This window comes from Gorilla gorilla, chromosome 9, assembly GCF_029281585.2.
Source record: "Gorilla gorilla gorilla isolate KB3781 chromosome 9, NHGRI_mGorGor1-v2.1_pri, whole genome shotgun sequence".
Taxonomy (NCBI): domain Eukaryota; kingdom Metazoa; phylum Chordata; class Mammalia; order Primates; family Hominidae; genus Gorilla; species Gorilla gorilla.
In genome coordinates, this window is record NC_073233.2 from 105,148,550 (window position 1) to 105,160,597 (window position 12,048).

Here is a 12,048-nt window from a genome sequence, read left to right on the forward strand (position 1 = left end):
CACAGTGAAGACCCACAAATGTTGAAATAAGGTCATGGTATATTCTACATTCTGCTGACAAAAATTTTACATTTAGCAAAATAGTTTCTATCTTGCAATTGCATCAAGATAGAGCCATAGTGCCTGATCATAGAAAATTAAATGAATGTGAAACCCAAGATGCCCAATATTAAATGTGAATATGATCCACTCAATCAGAAAGTTGGACATAGAAAGATAAACTTTCTATTAAATGAAAGTTGTATATTATGAATGTACCCAAGGAAGTCTTGAAGGCACAAGAAAGTTGGATACAAATATTGCTCATATTCATATGTTACCTGCTCCCTGCTCTAAACACTTCACTACTTCTGTTTATACCTAAATGTATGGCCTCATGTGGAGTTTCCTATGTTGAGTTAACAGGGGGCCTAATTAACCACGTCTAGACTTGGCATATAAATAAGTCTGCATGGCATTTAGCACTGCTGGAAGTATATAGTGCTGCACTACAACCTCACTTACAGGTAACCCTAATAGTATGAAAAGGAAACTTGCCAGTGAGAAGAACTTTGGGCAAAGTATCTCGGTTTCCACCGTCTAGAATGAGAGATGGCTTGGAGTGTAGGGATCCTCACAGACTCATGAAAAGTGATTAATGGGTTGCCCAATTTCCCAAGGACTTGGGAAGGACAGCCTGAAGTCTGGTTACAAGGGAGTTTTCCAGACAGGTATTTAGAGAATAGGTAGACTACGACTATATCTGTATTCATGTAAATTCCCACTGAAGATTTTCCAGGGCAGAGAAGCTTATCAACAATCAGGTTAAAAAGCTGACCCATTCTCTACACGTAAGCAAGCCTCTTTTGGCAGTCTGCAATGGGCTTTCACTAATGACATTCACAGGTTGTTTCCTGGGCTCCATTACTCAAAAGCATATGGATTGTTAGAACTATAGAAAGGTTTGTTGGTATCAATTACAGAGCAAGCTGCAGAATAACAACTAATTATATTGGCGTGCCTTCTCAAAGGGTATAATGTATGCCTTAAAGCCAGTTTAAGGTGTGACCTTTTGCAAATTTCCCAGTTTTCAAGGGTCCAGAAACCTAAAGGTTAAGGTGTGGTGGCTCTTCTCATAATTATACTCAACAATCTACTAAAATTACTTTTCTTCCTATTTCCACAGTCTTGGAATTGTTGTGTTTCGACATAAAAGTGCTCCAGAAAAACTAATTCCTCTAGAAACATAGTTTGATTATTATCAGTTAGAAGCTGAGAGTGCACCCTGACAATTTTATTCTACTAAATTGGCATGCTTCTGAATCATTATACTGGGCAAGATGCTTGATAGCCACAACCTAGAGTAAATTAGATTATGGCTGCATGATATAGCATGTAGGACTATGTCTGGAACCTGGAGAATCACTTGGGTGTAGCTCAGTGTTCCCATTTCAATAATAGTAATTAATAAAAAAAAACAGAAGTAGTCTCATGAAGAAAGGTCCTATGGGGACTTAGAAGTTGTAATGATAGAAGTTTGAGTTATTCCTCCAGGAAAGAAAAACACAAACAAAAACTTCACAACGGCCGGGCGTGGTGGCTCACGCCTGTAATTCCAGCACTTTGGGAGGCCGAGGTGGGCGGATCACGAGGTCAGGAGATCAAGACCATCCTGGCTAACACGGTGAAACCCCGTCTCTACTAAAAATACAAAAACAATTAGCCAGGCATGGTGGCGGGCACCTGTAGTCCCAGCTACTCGGGAGGCTGAGGCAGGAGAATGTCGTGAACCTGGGAGGCAGAGCTTGCAGTGAGCTTAGATGGTGCCACTGCACTCCAGCCTGGGCTACAGAGCGAGACTCCGTCTCAAAAAAAAAAAAAAAAAAAAAAAAGTTAAAAAAAAACACTTCACAACTATTGGCAGTGTTGGTAGAAGGCAGCAGAAGATAGAACACACAGTATATAAAGCTATGATTACTCATTTGCGGCTTACTACCAGCTAAAAAGTGGGGACTGTAGCAGCTCTGTTCAGTGTTCACTATTTTTTTTCCTTTTTATTCTAAAAATGTATAAATAAGTACCAATTGTAGCTAATTGCTGCTGATAAAATCATGCCCTGCTAGCTAGTATATGTTGGCTGATTAGACATTACATTTTCCTCCCTGGGGAAATGGGAAGTTGTTTACATGAATAAATTACAGGAATGTTGATAGTGATGAATGTGGAGTGGCAAAAGTAGTGGTGTACCCATAAGTTCTATACTGTTATTTTTAGCTTTGTGCCTAGAAAGATTAATCCCTGCAGATTGCAACATGTAAATGCTATAGTCTGTTGATTTCTGGAAAAAGACAGACAGAAGTTGAAAATATATCAAAGTAAAGAAAGATCAAGGTATGACTCTTCCTTGCTATTTCATGCCTCTCTGTGGTTGGCCATAGTTTGGGCAACTGCTGTATTTACTCTACAGTTATGACTCCTGTGGGTCAGTCTCTCTTCCTTGGCTCCTACCATTGACAATTCTTCTTTAGTGCCTTGTTCCATCAGGTCAGTGGTGATAATGGTAATAATGGCTTCCCATTATTGATAGTCCTTGGGTACTTCACCATTTATTGTAGATTTCAAACTCTATGAAGTGCCCCTTTATTAAATTCTGCTGATGGAGATCTTTAAGTGTGCCATTGATTTATGTCATTACTGTGACTGATATAACAGGATTTGTAATTTCTTCCAATTCTTATATTTTAAGTTTCTATAGGTCAGAGATAATGCTCATACAATGTAGATATAAAATATAATAAGGTTTTAGAAATTTATGTGGCACAATTTAATTCTATGCCCTACACTATTGATTTTAAAATGCCATTCTTTATAATGCTGCAGATATTTAGCTGGTGTACACATATATAGTATTTAGATTTATTTTATACTGAGAAATGCAAAGCAATAATCTTATAAAAAGAAAGACTTTTTTTTTTTTTTTTTTTTTTTTTGAGATGGAGTCTCACTCTGTCACCAGGCTGGAGTGCAGCGGTGATGTGATCTCAGCTCACTGCAACCCCCGCCTCCAGGATTCAAGCGGTTCTCCTGCCTCAGCCTCCCGAGTAGCTGGGACTACGGGTGCATGCCACCATGCCCAGCTAATTTTTGTATTTTTAATAGAGACTGGGTTTCACATTGTTGGCCAGGATGGTCTCGAACTCTTGACCTCATGATCTGCCTGCTTTGGCCTTCCAAAATGCTGTGATATAGGCATGAACCACTGTGCCCAGCCAAGAAATATATTTTTAAAGGAGGAGTAATTATAGGAAAATGTTGCCAAGTTGCTGAGGAGAATTTATCATTAGTTAAAAAATAATACCCCAAAGCCGCTAGAAAGTACAAATATGACTTTCATATGCATGAAGTCATGAACACATTATTCTTTTTCCTTTTTATAGTAGCACATCACAGAATCTTGTTCAGTGTCCCTTGTGACCTTGTGAACGAGAGCAAACATGTCCCTTTGTCACCTAAAACATTTTATTCATTTCAAAATGGCCATGACACTGTGGCTATTTTAAGCCTCCCATTGTTTAAAATAGATTGTTCTAGCAGAGTGTATGTTCTGAAAATCATTTGCTTGGTGTGCTCATTACTTCATGTCAACTTTCAGAATGGCAATTTCTAACAATTTCTAAACATTCTTTTCCCAAACAGGTCAAGTGAATGATGCTATTTAAGTGTGTGGTTTGTGGACTATGAACTGTGAGGGAATAGGGCATTAGCATGGGTGAGGGGTAGGCAGACCACACTCACAAACCATACCAGTGTCATAGGATAAACCAAGTTTTATAGAAGTGTAGAGAATGGTAATCAGGTGTAAGGCCAACCAGTTCGCAGTTCTTGCTAAGGTCAGGGCAAATCTGATATACAAATTATAGGGGGTTAATTGATGGACTATAAAACAGACTCAGTAGGTCAAGGGACTGGTTTCTGTTTTCCAACTCTTTCCTCACTCCATCTCCCATTTTTACAGTAGAAATAATATGCTATAGAGAAAATTTAATTATGCTACTAAGTTGCTTAATAGCATCAGTTTTAAATATGCCTTTTTCAGGGCTTCTTATTGCCAGTGCTATCAAACTCAAGCCTCATTTCATCTCCCTCATCTTGCTTTCCAGTAGTCCTTTCCACATAGCTTCTAGATCTGTGGCTTTTCCATCACTACTCTGATAAATCATAAATATTTCATCATTTTGACAAGCATTAAAATTTTTGTTTCAAACTGCAGGTTGAGCCGAACTGTTTATGCAACATGTGCAAATCAGCATTTGGTTTCTAGCATGAAAAATTTAAGTCAAGGAGCCAAAGTAAGATCAGAATTGACTGGATTATGTGAGAGTTTGACTGAAAAAGTTATAAACCCCTGCTCCAACCACAGTGAACATACTTTGTGAACAGCACTGTGCATGCCTTCACAACGTTTTTACTTCTTCCTCCATTACCTTTGCCTGAAATATGAGTCTAATGCCTACTCCTTACTGTCCATACAAACTCGTTTCACACCATTATAGAGAAGTCTGATTCTCTCCAGCTAAAGTGGTAATTACCTTGTCTGATCTCTGAATTATTTTTTCATGAGCCATTAGCTCAGTTATCTGATTGTTATAATTCATCTGTTTAAGCTCTAGTAAGTGAACTTCTTCAAAATAGGACTACAATTAATATCTGTATTCTTAGTCCCTTAAAAAATGGCTTACCTCCTTGTGGGTACTCAAAAATATTTAAAAGGTCATCATTTCAAGCTGGAATCAGGAATCTAAATAGATGTGCACTTTCAGACAAAAGGAACCACTTACAAATACACTCAAAATAAAAACCTTTTATTCCAGGTTAGAACCTGGAATAAGACATCTACTTATTGATGTCTTTCATAGGTTCTGCCTTGAATTCAGATGTTTCTATGGGAGACAATTTTAATCATAGAGAAGATCAGAGGTTTTGAAGAATGCGTTATTTCTGAAATGAATGAAGAAGGGAAGCTGGAAAGTTAAGGTTTGACTGGAAAGCTAAGGTTTGCATTCCACTTCTGCCATTATCTAACTTGGTGACCATGAAAAGAACAATTGAAAGAGCAACAACAAACTTCCAGTAACAATAATTGAATTCACATTACTAATAATAATTTTAACAGATGGAATGGAATGTGTACCACATGCCTCAAACTGTGTCAAGCACCTAAAGTTAATCAGTTATAAAATGTTAAAATTATATTTATTAAACATCATAAGCAGAATACCCTCAGTTTTTATATGCTTTATCCAAAATCTCTATGAGTATAAGGAATTCTTTAAAAGTTATAGACACCTAAAGGAAAAGTTGAAGAGATACAATGGCATTAAAATTTGGGGAAATTAACAGTAGTGGCTACCCAGCGTAATAGACAAAGCTAAAATCCATCAGTTGGATGAGGCAGAAGACAGTGATAAGTAACCTTATTTATGCTGCAAAACTAGTCTCAGGAAGAGGAGACACCAGTTCACTTTAAAGTGGGGATAAGAAATGGGAATTAAAGCAGGGAAGAGTACTTTTCGAACTGTTTCAAAAGCACTTAGATTGTTCTTTGGCCAACATACCCACGTTAACCCACACAGCAAGATGACTGTCCCTCGTCTAGCTTATCAGGAAAAGAATCTACTCTGAAAAATTAAAGGTAATAAGCTCTAGATTTGTACACATTGAGCAAAATTTAGGGGCCTTGAGGGTCGATGAATATATTAAAACAGGAGGATTAGGTAAATGCCTTCTCACTAAATGCTGAGACATCCTCCTGCTTCTCTCACTCAGCTTCTAGAATCCTGAAAGCCAGGCTTATACTACCAACTAGGAGGGACATTATGAACCAAAAAATGTATAAATGCTGATATTAATAAAACAGTTCAGTGGCCACCAAACAAGTCAAACTCATTCATATTTTGGGACTTCTCACAGTACAGATATTCTCATTACCTGTAAAATGAGTCAATCTTACATAGGAATGGCTAGCTTACACATTTGAGGAAATTTACAAAATTTAAAGACAGATGCCAAGCCGTGTGTGTGTGTGTGTGTGTGTGTGTGTGTGTGTGTGTGTGTGTGTGTGTAAAACAAAACAAAAAGCACTCTGAGGAAATATGGAAAATTTAAAGGGAAGAAAACTTCAAAAACAACAAAATACAACATTAACAGCAACTATATTATCAAGACAAGATATGGCATCATAATATGAGAATAAATGCTATTTTGGCCAGATGTGGTGGCTCACACCTGTAATCCTAGCACTTTGGGAGGCAGAGGTGGGCAGATCACCTGAGGGCAGGAGTTGGAGAGCAGCGTGGCCAACATGGTGAAACCCTGTCTGTACTAAAAATACAAAAATTAGCTGGGCGTGCTGGTGCATGCCTGTAATCCCAGCTACTTGGGAGGCTGAAGCAGGAGACTCACTTGAACCCAGGAGGAGGAAGTTGCAGTGAGCTGAGGTCATGCCACTGCACTCCAGCCTGGGCGATAGAGCAAGACTCCAACAAACAAACAAAAAGAATAAATGCTAAAACAGAACATTTAAGGAATTAAATAGATATTGAAAATTTGAAAAAGTACATTTTAGTAGAAACATTTTTTGAAGGCTTATTGGAGAAAGTTGAGGATCTGACTCAAAAGTATAGGAAAAATATAGAAAGAAGAAATGAGGAGTAAAGCCATGTAAATCAGGCTTAAACTGGGAATTTCAAAATATGAGAAAAGGCAAAATAGACTGGAAGATACTATCAAGTATATTATCAAAAATTTAAAATAAACTTTCCCTGAGAAAAAGTGACATGTGATTCCAGATCGAAGGAACCAGTCATTGAAGAGTCTGGAATTAATAAGTCACATGAACCAAGTCAAATTACTATGCAATTTCAGTGCTCTTAAAGACCTTAAACATTCTTAGGGGGACAATATCTATTATAGATCTCTACATGCAGATAGGTATATATGTATGTGTCCATCATCTGAGAAAGACGAACAAAATTACATCAAAGGATTAGGAATCAGAATAATAGTCTTTCTCAGCTTAAAAGTCCACACTCAAACTATTCCAGTGCAGTATAAAACGAAGATAGCTTTAGATGGGTAAAACATACAAGTTTTGCATATCATGCACATTAATACAGTTTATTGATATATGTTCCTTCCACAAAATTGAGAGTAAATTAAGATAAAGTTATGTAATTCAACAAATGGACTAATACTCATGAGGCTTGAAGGAAAAAATCAGGATAATACTGTGCAGTAGTCTAGGAAGTCCCCGGGTCTCTACTTGATATTTCTCTGTTTGATAATATCTTCCAGCAAACAGGTAGAAAATTTTAAGAGAGTTACAGTCAAAGGAGAAAAAAAATACTATAACTGCTTGATCACCTGGCCATGTTAAGAGGAAATGTTCAACTCTTCCCAAAGGCTTGGAAAAAGAATAAATGCTAAGTAAACTAAGCATTGACGGTAGAAAGCATTTCTGGAGTGCTAAATTGTGCCAGGTAACTACCCTGAGTTGTTAAATGTATTTTATATATAACCTTAGCAACTTTAGAACCTTGGTAATTTGTTATCCTCATTTTATATATGAACAAATTCTAGGAAAAACAAACATAAAAATGCAAACTAAAATGTTTAACCAAAAATGTGAAATTGGTAGGCTAGAGGTAGGGCACAAAGTTGGCAAAATATAAGATTATTTCTAATCTTCTATAGCAGGAACTCAATAGATAATGTCTAAAATTATGAAATCAAGAAACAGCATCACTTTGTTGTTAAACAGGACCTCCCCTAGGGTATGTGGGACTGAGGATAATACCTTGGTGGGGCATCTGTTTCATAAACAATTTGAATTAAAATTTGTAACAAAATTCATGGGCCCATGACAAATATAAGGAAGTGATTTATTGAAGATGTAGAGAAAAGAGACACTCATATGTTTAGAAGCATCATACCTTATCTTGAATTCTTCAGACTGTAATCTCTGAATTCCCAGAACATAATCTCATTTGGTGTTGACCACATCTCTGCCTTCTATCCGCCACCACCAGCGGGGAGATCAGTGAGAGGAGATGAGTGAAAAAAGAAGAGTGGGTCCATGCAAGGAAGGATTGTTTGTCTTTTGTCTAGCGCAAATGAAGACTGTCCCTGGAACATGATGTTTTCGCATTCCTCGCAGGTGATAAAGAACACTGATTAGAAGGGCTCATTGTCCTGTAGAACAACAGTCTTCAGAACCTTGGAGGAAATGGCACAGCCACTCCTGGAGACTGCCTGACAAGTGGCATGCAGCTAGTGAATGGTACTAGTGGCAGGCAGGGTAAAGAATGCCTGCTATCAGCACCACCACACCCTACCTTGTGTGCCGTAGGCATGCAGTGGTAGGGTAATCAGATCACAGATGGGTAAAATCCATTTCATAGGTCTGGATATGTGGCTTTAGGCCAAGGGTCAGCCATGGTCCATGGATAGCCCAGGGTCTGAACTCATCCTGGATCTGACACAAAAAAGAGAGAATCACTGCAAATCAGCAAGACGGCATCATTTCAACACTTTAATCTTATACAATCTAAAGAGAAATACTTGCATCATCCAGCAGGAGGCAACTTGTAATGAAGCCACTTTATTGGAACTAGATTCTTGCTTACCTGGTCTAAGAGTGGTTCTATATCTGAAATCTGGAAGCAAATATAAAAACAGCTAAAACGTTGAAATGTTGCACTAATTTATTCCGGTAGCAGGGCTAGGGAGGAGGAAGGATAGAGTTGAGGAATTATTGTTTTTCATAATAAGCCTTTCATACTGTATTACTTTTTAAGTCCTGTAGATATATTACTTCCAACAATTAAAGAAATAAATATATGAAAGCAGTTTATTTTTAAGTTCTTTTCCCAGCTCCAAACTGTTAGGGGTGTGTGTGTGTGTGTGTGTGTGTGTGTGTGTGTGTGTGTATATACACACACATATATATACATAAATATACGCATGTATATACATATCTATACACACACATATATACATACATACACACACGTATATATACACGTGTGTATATACATGTGTATATACATGTATATGTATATATGTATATATATGTGTATGAAATGGATTTTACCCATCTGTGTTCTGATTACCCCACCACTGCATGCCTATAGCACACAACGGTAGGGTGTGGTGGTGCTGATAGCAGGCATTCTTTACCCTGCCTGCCACTAGTACCATTCACTAGTACCATTCACATATACACGTGTATGTATATACACGTGTGTATATACGTATATACACGTGTATATATACGTATATTTCTGTATATACATGTGTATACAAGTATATATATACACGTATATATACACGTGTATATATACACATATATATGTATATACATGTACAGACATATATATGTATATGTGTATATACACTTGTATATACACATATATACGTATACATCTATGTCTATATGCATACATGTATATATGTCTACATACATGTATATATCTGTCTACATACATACATGTATATCAATGTCTACATACATACATGTATATATCTGTCTACATGCATACATGTATATATCTATGTCTACATGCATACATGTATATATCTCTATGTCTACATGCATACATGTATACATATCTATGTCTGCAGATGTGTATATATCTATGTCTACATACACACATGTATATCTATGTCTATGTCTACATACACATACACACACATTTATAGCTTACAGGGAGCTCAATAGACTAAAAAATATTGGAAAAGTTATTTTCCACTTATTTTTAAATAGGTACATTAAAATATATCACGGTTGGTCTCACAGAAACTTCAAGGTCAATGACCAACAAAATGGAACTTTTAACCTAAACCAGTCAAAGGAGATAACAGGAGAAAGCTTAGTATTATTATTAGAGGTATAGAGTTAGTTGAGGCCAGTATTGGGCCAAAACTGTGAATCCAAGGTTGCTCATCTGTGGTACCCTGACTTCCAGCCCCTATCTTCCCTCGGGCACCTCTGCTAGCTGTCAATTAAACACCACTAATGAGGACACTGATAACAGCTTAAGAAATGCTTCTGTCCCTCGAGTATTTCATTCCAATAAGGAGTGTCTTATTAGACCAAACTATTTTAAACCCCAAAGAGATAGCCTGAAAAAGAACTAATTTTAGTCAGTGTCATTTGCAATAATGGTGGGATTTTGAGGCCTTATACACTCTCCACTACTCTCAAATTTTGATTTGTAGTTAGCTGCATATTGTGAAGCTGACCCAGGTTATACATAACTATGAAAACAGGACCTGTGTTTTAAGGTAAAAAAAAAAAAAAACATGCCCTGTGGAGTAAAACAAGATCTTTTTATTTGTATTTACTTCTACATAGGCTATAGTGCAATTGTAGATACAAGAAGTATTTTTATTACACATATATTATCGTTTATTTCAAGGAAGCATACAAGCCCCCACTGTTTGCATACACACTTGATAATAAACCTCACTGAACAAATCTGGAAGAATTGAGCGTAATTTCTTGTCTGTGTCTAAGTAAACTTAACTGTATAAATGTGGGCATGCACATTCACAGATACAAACACAGTAACATCTCACTATCTTTGTAGTGTTAGATAAAGGATCATTATTTGTATGCGAATTTCAAGAAAATTAAAATTTACTTCATCAGAAATAATTAAAATGTTCTTAAAAATTGCAATCCAAACTTCATCACCATTCTTCTATCTTCTAAAACACTAAATTGAACTTTTGAAATATTTGAATGACACATAATTATTAAAGTACATAAATTGACATAATGTGTTATAGTTCCTGCCTTCTGGTTTTGTTGATTTGGAAATATTCCAAACAGTCCCAGAGAACTCTGCTACTTATTTTTGTTTGTTTGTGTTTGTAACTTTCTGCCTTTTTCTTACTGGTAGGCTATCCCATCTCACTCTTCACTTCTGTTAGTATGTTCTTCTAGCTGCTTTTTTTAAAAATTTACTTTTGCATCATTGAGTACATAATAAGTGCTCAATAACTGCTTTGTTGAATTAAACTACATAGTTCTCTGCTCTTTGACAATGTTATTGTAAAGAAGTAATGAACTGTTTTTACTGATCAGAAACCATGCATTTTTCCTCTACTTTTATCATACCAGCTATTTAACATTACCTGATATATTTTCAAAGTAACTCAAGCACTGAAGGTTAAAATACTGGCAATAAAAATTCAGTTAGTTTCTGGTCAGTGTGAGAGTCCAACTAATTATTGATATTTGGCTCTTCTCTCTGCGAATAGGTAAGTGTTGTGCAAAGGGCTGAATATTGAGGAGACTGACAGTATTTCTAAGAGGATTTGAAGCTATCTCTTCATAATCCACAGGATGAGCTCCTACTTTATAATTGCTGTAATCCAAAGAACTTCTGGCTCATAAGGAGCATATGTCTGAAGCCATATGAGTTGGTAGTTAACACTGATCTTTTCAGTTTCTTCTGTCATCACAGCCCCTCCCTGCAAAGTAAATTTTCTTTTGGATGTCTATTTTAATGCTTATTTCCCATACCCTCGAGGTGGTAAGCAATTTCATTTAGAAATTAGAGAACTGGAAGGTAGAAGACCATTTTAAAGATTGTTTATTTCATGGCCTCATATTTTAAAGGGCCCTGAAAGTCTCATCTCCAAGCAATCAAGGCAGTCAGGTTTGGCTTTATGGTTACTCTAGGCATAGCTGTTTGATGGATTAAAAAGTGCTTTTAGCAAATTGACATCTGCTGCTTCAGTGATACCATGTGGACACTTTAGGCTTGCATTTAAAATGGAAATTGGACTTCACTACGTTGAAAACAAGGTTCAGGAACATTAATGGCCACATTAATGACTTTGAATAATTTCTAGTTATAGTTCTTGAGTAACAGCACTGGAAATATTTGCTATGAAAACAAATTATTGATTTACCAGTAGGAATGATGGCATTGACCTTAACGTGAATGAATATTTTGAAAGGCTGGTGATATAGAAGGCTTTATGGAAGGGTGAGTTTCA